Below are 8065 nucleotides of genomic sequence, written 5' to 3'. Positions count from 1 at the left end.
ACTTATACCAGCAGATCATAGCATTTTGTTTACTGTTTCATCAACACCGTCATATTACCCATTTGAAGTAATTTTCAAGTTTGTATATATGTACATTTTGTATCACTATTGGAAATGGCTGTTTTTACGTACATGGCTTCAGACAACAATCTTTGTCTGGTCCACCATTGTTATATCCCGCTTTTCCGGAACAAAGCTTCCGGATTTGGCATTTATCATATTTCATCAATATTTTAGACGCTATACGAGACGACTTTAACAAAAAAATGTCTCGCTCACGCTTGGGTGAGTAGCACCATTATATCCCGAAGACCCATTACTCAGAAGGCCCCGAATGTTCCAAATTCCGAAATTCAGGAATGCATCTTCGAAAAAAAATGAGATTGGTGTTGATACAAGAAATGAACAATATCAAAAGACATGATTGTAGATCTACATGTATTTAATACCAAATTTGGACATAGACGTCTATCAACCTTAAAAACTCCTCGTAGTACATACACATCTGTAGATCATACAATGTTTGTCGGCCACATCATTTAGCTTTCATACCATATAATCAGCATGGTTACGTGTTTAAAACATTTGTTAACAATACCTCTAACATGTACCAGTACACAAGTACAGACAACGCTCTAAACTTCATAGTTTAATAGTTGATAAAAAATACACATTAATTCATAATAATGCAGCTAACAGCTTTACTAACGTTATCTCGTTTTCCAGACTCGGGCCATCGGAATAAGGCGATCAACGTTTAAAAATAAATCTGTTTATTTCTTGTCGGGAATTAAGTTTATAAAAAAAAACCCGTAAGTATAGAACTGTTAATCAAGAGAAACGTATCCACGGGCCTTGTGGGCGGACCCAAAGTCATCGATGTACATTCTAGGTAACGCAGTAATACAACAGATAAAATAATTTTCTCTTGTGCTACTTTAAATATTTGACAATCTAATCTTGCAGACAATGCGATCTATTCTATACGAATGCTATATTGTCCTGGTTTCAGGCCGGATATTGCGATGTTTATGACGCAATAAAATAAACTGCCTCTAAAGCTCACGAGGAATGGAATAAAGTATTTATCATGGAAGATATTTTATTACATTGTAGTACCTGCTCAGGACTATTTTGATGATAATTGGATTTGAAACTACTATCTCAATTCTTAAATGATCTTGACATATTCTTATACATAACTGGAATTACAAGTATTTGCCTGTGTTCCAGGTAGGTTGAGGACATAGTATGCTTGTTATGCATATACTGGATATTGGACCATACATTTTGATGTTAGTCTAGTGTTAAAACAGTGTATTTATCCAATGTCAACGAAATTCAATAAAAACCAAGACCTGCACAATTTTGATCGAAACGGTCCCTCATTGTTTTAGCCAATCAAAACGTTCCTTTTAACTACTGATTACGGTAGCAGCTTCCCCTACTTTTCACTCAATTTGTAGATAGATCCGAGTAGATCGAAACATATAAAATGTTTAAGAATGCTTGTCTGCGTGGATTACCTGTCTGAATTGTTTCATTCCTGGCGAACATACCTGAAATTCCTCCTGTCTACCACTGAATGGTAACGGTCTTTGTTCAGTAAATTAAATCGATAAAACAACGAACGCCGAAGAGACCTTGACAAGAAATCCTGAAGGAGACTCATCCGTAGTTGTCATTTTATTTCGAATGGTTATATTAGGATTTATACATTCTTTCATTATCCAGTAAAGGCAGGAGACACTACCACGTGACACAATTTTATTTAGTTGTGATGTTACTACTGAAGTTTGTCACAGGTTTTAAGAGACCGCCTAAAGTAACAAATAAGCACAGTGTACTGTCTTTTTCGATATTCCAATATTACCGACAAAGTCTACCGGAATATGTCTCAAATGATTTCAACATGTCATATTTTTTTCTCATGCGATGGCAATCGTAAGATGGACGCCAGCTTTGGGCTATCGTCACAGAGTAATTATCCGATTACAAAAATGCATTACATAGGAACTATTTTAGAATTAAGTATAGACAACGTTTTTCTAACCATGTTATTGAAACTGTGCCTTGATATTTCTTTTTGTTATTTTTAAAAATGATTGCTTTTTAGGTCAGTCGACCCTCGAGCAGTTTGACTAGATTTTGTCAAAAAAATTACTAAGCCCAAAGAGGGTAATATTGTGTATACAGAGGGAGAATACAATTTAATCAGTGGACGTTACATTGAACACAAAACTGTAGACTGATAGTTTTAATTTTCTATTGAACGAACCTTCGGGAAGATTTCTTCGTCTATCACTATACATATATGCACGTGTCGGTACATATGTCATATCACGCATATAACGATAAGATTCGATTTCCCTGAGAATTTTACACGTGTAATCAAATCTTCCAGAAGTTTTTTATAATTAACTTGACTATTACATTTTTTAACAGAATGATTGTCCAAGTCTTGTTCATGTCGACTGTTCTGGCCTTCGTCACTTCCTGTCCTAATGACGCGGTATCCAAGGGTTTCCTTGACTACCTTGACGATAACGTGCTTCATTACTGTGAATCCAACACCGACTCCGACTACATGACGAACAGGACGGCATTGATTCACTGCATCAAAACCAGATACCACAGCCTCAAGGCAACGTCTTTTGATGGGAAGTTCGCGTCGCTCAGTAGCGACGCAACGGACAAACTAGAGAGCTACTTTGCGGATATTGTAAGCTCATGCTGGGATGACGATTTAGACCACAGTGGATTCAATGACTGTGTAGGGAACACTTACTACGCCTCCTACAACTATACGGAAAACCACCTGAAAGGCGACATCTCAAAAGAATTTTTTAGATTTTCTTAAATGTAATCTTTTAATCCCTTGCGAGACCGACCCAGATGTCGCATCGGACGACAGACATGCTCTTGTTGCTTGCATCCGGACCACATACCACGAGATGAAAGCCACTGGGTTTAGCTCAGAGTTTTCGTCTCTAACCCCCGAATCGCTGGACAGCCTTGAGAAGTACTTCGCTGGAGTGGTTAGTGAATGCTGGGACGACTCGATCAGTCACGCGCAATTCAACAAATGCGTTGGTGATAAATATTATCACAATTACGGGTACAACCAACGCAGACTTATGAACCTCCTTACTAGGTTTTTAAGCACCATCAATAAATGAATCGGTTTTTTAAGTGGCTATGTTGATAATGAACTGATTATAACTGACCCACGTGACGGTTGATTGGACTTGGTATATTGGAGTCTCGAGTTTCTATGACAGTTTTTGTTGTTGAAGTTAAAAATTGTTGATATTTATTGAAGATGTTATGTTTTCGCTTGATTAAACATTGATTTAAATTACCATTGTTTTTTTTATTATTAAATTCTAAGTACGACTCCTTTTACAATTTCGAGATAGACCAACATGGTGTGCAGACGTCAGCAATGAAAAACTTTAAGAGTAAAACTAACTTTACTGGACACAATCTAAAACTGATTAAAGGGTTTCGGGCCCTGATTGGTACACTATACATCCCCTTAGTACAACCATATATGTAAAGTTTCATTATCCTAGTTTGAATGCAAGCAAGTCCGCACTTGGCATTCATTTTAACACGGGGCAATAACTGAAATTCGCAGGTCGTAGATATGGCATGTTGCACATCGTCTTCGTATGACCAATATATTTCATCTTGCTGAACAGTTGGCAGGCGAAGTTATGCCCCGGACACGAAAGGACCGACAAAACGGACTACTCCCCTGAATTTTTGACAAGCATAACTCAATACCACACTTTTCCGGCTCAACAAGCGCACTTGTCTGTCGTCGGACAAAATATATAAACTTTGAATTTCTTGATGTTTGCATTCTTTCACGCGCATCAAAATTGAGTAGGTTGAGCATTTTTTTTAATTTCTTTTAGTTTGCGTGATAAATCAATTTCTAATGCGAAGTAACGCACAAAAGAATATTGACAAATTGGTCAGATATGTGTCTCGTTCCAAATCATTATCGGTACAATAAATTCTAAGGCATGAGCTCGAACGTAGCTCTTAAAATGAATAATTAATTCCGAGACTGGACAGTTCCTTCCTAATCTACACGTGGTATAAGTTTGACGATCCTAATACTGGAAGCAATACTTGGAAAAGAAAGTATAACCTTCTGGACTTTGGAATGTCTGTTTCATGACCATTGCCAAATCAGTGTCGGCATGGACTAGGGACTTAAATTAACCGCGCAGATCTCGGTTGGAATAAAAATCAATTAAATTATGCAACTAATTCAACTTAATAGGATTTTTTTATCGCAGAAATATAACGTGTACAAATTAATGATGTATCGGTAGTTATTTTTGTCTGCATCCTGTCGACTGTTAAACCCCTGATGTAACTCTGTGTAAACAGTGGAAATTTAAGTGGTATACTGTTTGATCTACCGTGATATTTGTAGAGAGCGACGATAACGTCAATAGCTTATATGAGATCTCGTTAACATTACGTAGATTCCGAAAATTTAAAAACATGGAACTACATGCATACTTAAATTGTGCCAAATGTAAATTGAGAATTTAATAATTCTGTTATGCTATGATGGGAGGCAAATTGCGGTAAAGATGATCTCCCGTTGGTTTTTGGCAATATTTCATTGCATGGAAAATCTTCAATCTTTTGGTTGGTTTCCAGTATGAAAGTTGTTTACGTTCCAAAATGCTTTATGTTGGAATTCAAAAAGATAAGCGAGCGAATAATAAATAAATAGCTTTGTTAACAATTGTAGACCCATCGCGGTGTTGCCCAAGCTATTTTAAGGTTCCTGTCAATGATGAATATCTAAATTTGTGATCTGTTTTATTAAACGTATGATCGTATGATGACGTCATAATTGTTAGCTTCATGTAAATATGCATACAAGACATTGTGAAATCTTAAAAGCCGAAGAAGTTTAAAAAAAAAAAAACATTGCGAAATGTAAATAAAGGTATTGAGAGAATGTCGGATCTTGAAAGTTGTTTAAACAAAGTCTCAAGGGACAGCCTTGTCAAAATTATTAAACATTCGCGATTAACGGCCCCTGCGGAGATGCGGTTTTATCAAAGCATTCAGATTATAACATTACGGAAAAAACAAAACGGGGATTATATAGTCGCGACACTTTCCTCTCGAGAACGTAGTTGTCTGTTATATCAATTTGTCATTGAACGTTTACGTCAATAAACAATCACGATTCTACAATTATTAAACGGTATCCAGTTTTTTCTCTCGTGGTGTCTTATTCTCCATCCAGCAACATTTTGTTTTCACAATGTCACGTTTGCGTAATTTATCATTTCTGCTTTGATATCTAACCAGTCTTTTCGACTTTTTTTGTCAAGGTGTTGGATCTCTAGACAGAAATTACGACTAGTCCCCGGTTCCCGGTTGCAGTCATCGTCGGTAACCCACGGTCCTGACATGTTCTCTGTGCGTGAGCCTCAGGCCCGTGAATTACCGACGATGGGCTGCAGTATGCTAAACTCTCAATATCAAGTAACCTAGTGAAATCGTCTTTTTGTCCAGCATCGTTGTTTCGAATACAATTGACATTTCGACTTCCTTTCTAAACTTCAATGCTAATGAAATTTTGCATTAATTTTTTTAGGCAAAATATGAACTACAATTGTAAATTATGGTCCTCCCAAGGAATCTGAGGGTCGTGGGGAAAAGGGGTCAAATGTACTCAAACTGCAACCTTATTCTCAACACCCATATCTCGCAGCATCCAATACTCTCCTGAAATGGAAGGGTCTTCCGCTGCTTTACCAAAATCACGATTACCTCAGGACATCTCATTTCCACGGGGAGAAGATAAAACGTTCTCAATGGCTTTGTACAAGAAAACTTCATTTATGAGCACAATTTCTTTTAATTTTAAACTTGGTTAGAATTCTTGTCATGGGATTTCAGTTAATATTAAATAATTTCGCTCGGATGATCGTTTAAATGCCACCAACCATTCATTTTTTTTTAAATCGCACATCCTCGGCATTATTGATTACATCTCACTTACAGTATACCGAAACAAACGCAATCCAAGAGCGGTAATCGTTGAGATGTCAAAATGTCAACAATTTAAGAGACACCAGGAACCCAAGGATTAAGGAGACACCGATATATAAATTTCAGTTAATATTAAATAGGTTTGCTCGGATGATCGTTTAAATGTCACCAATCATTCATATATGTGTACACTGTAACTTACGGGACTCGAGCACTCGTAATTGTAGGAGATCAAAATACCAACAATCTAAAGGAGCCACGAACGAACATGAAATTAATAGGACACTAATAAGTATTTTATATACATTATGTACATAGCAACTGAACAAACAAACACCAGCAAGTTTCGAGACATCGCGGACCATTCACTCAGAGAGACACAAAAGCATCATCGTAAACTTGTATGTCATTTGCCGTCCTCTTTTCTCTTACACATTTGCTCCTGTTCCGCTCCCTATATTTAGATGTTATGTTTCAATTCATTAATATTTTCTTCTGGTGTATTACCGCTATTTATATTCTGTTCAGCATTAAGACGTTGTGGTCAAGTGGAAATAATGAATTATTGATAGAATCAAAATGAATCTGATGAAAGTGCTCTGGGCAGAGTAATGTGTTATGGCGTCAAGGGAAACATAACAGTTACTCATCGCAGTCGGCGGTGGTCAGGAGCTGCAAGCAGAAGAATGCGCCTACAAGTGTAACGAGACTCGATAAATATTCCGGATGTCTCCAAATAGCTCTACCGATGAGACTCTTAAAATTGTGTCATTTAGCAAGTAATTGGGAACTTTTAGCTCTATATACTGTTTTGAGAGGTCCGTGGTGATAAAGTTACATTCTAGAAAATCGATTGGAAGAGGGACGCTGCTGTGTAAGGACGCTGATAAGAGAGTCAATGTTCTTAATGTCGCTGATAAGCGGGATACACTATCAGGGCTCGGTTACTCAAAGTTAGAGTTAACAAGCAGTTTGTGAAAATTCAAATTGCTGCCATTGAAAAAAAAAACAAGACCTTATAGAGAATTGATACTCATTCTTCCCTTTCACAACAAAAATATGGCTATGTAATTATAAAGAATGCTTCCATGTTTTAATGTTTCATATTTGAAATAATTCACTGTCAACTCGTTATCTATAACCAGCCTTTGACTAACCAGAATAGCTTGCTAGTTTGCGGGCTACACTATAAAAACCTGGTTAGCTGGATAGACTCTGAAGCCTGGTTAGAGGGTCGCACTATAAGGTTATAGGGATTCACTCTGAAGCCTGGTTAGCGGGACAGACTCTGAAGTCTGGTTAGCGGGATAGACTCTGAAGCCTGGTTAGCGGGACAGACTCTGAAGTCTGGTTAGCGGGATAGACTCGGAAGACTGGTTAGCGGGATACACTCTGAAGCCTGGTTAGCGGGATACACTCTGAAGCCTGGTTAGAGGATCTCAGTATAAAGTTGCTGGCTAGAGAAATACCCTGTTACACTGATAAGAGAGATATTCTGTATGGTTGCTTGCTAGAGAAATACCCTGTTACACTGGTGAAAGATATATTCTGTATGGTTGCTGGCTAGAGAAATACCCTGTTACACTGGTGAGAGACATATTCTGTATGGTTGCTGGCTAGAGAAATACCCTGTTACACTGGTGAAAGAGATATTCTGTATGGTTGCGGGCTAGAGAAATACCCTGTTACACTGGTGAGAGAGATATTCTGTATGGTTGCTGGCTAGAGAAATACCCTGTTACACTGATAAGAGAGATATTCTGTATGATAAGAGAGATATTCTGTATGGTTGCTGGTTGCCCTGTTACACTGGTGAGAGAGATATTCTGTATGGTTGCTGGCTAGAGAAATACCCTGTTACACTGATAAGAGAGATATTCTGTATGGTTGCTGGCTAAAGAAATACCCTGTTACACTGATAAGAGAGATATTCTGTATGGTTGCTGGCTAGAGCTAGAGAAATACCCTGTTACACTGGTGAAAGAGATATTCTGTATGGTTGCTGGCTAGAGAAATACCCTGTTAC

This window comes from Ylistrum balloti, unplaced genomic scaffold (assembly GCF_031769215.1).
Source record: "Ylistrum balloti isolate Yb309-2 unplaced genomic scaffold, AGI_CSIRO_Ybal_v1 Utg370666, whole genome shotgun sequence".
NCBI lineage: Eukaryota > Metazoa > Mollusca > Bivalvia > Pectinida > Pectinidae > Ylistrum > Ylistrum balloti.
The sequence above is the reverse complement of the archived record's forward strand: the minus strand, read 5'-3'. Positions refer to the sequence as shown.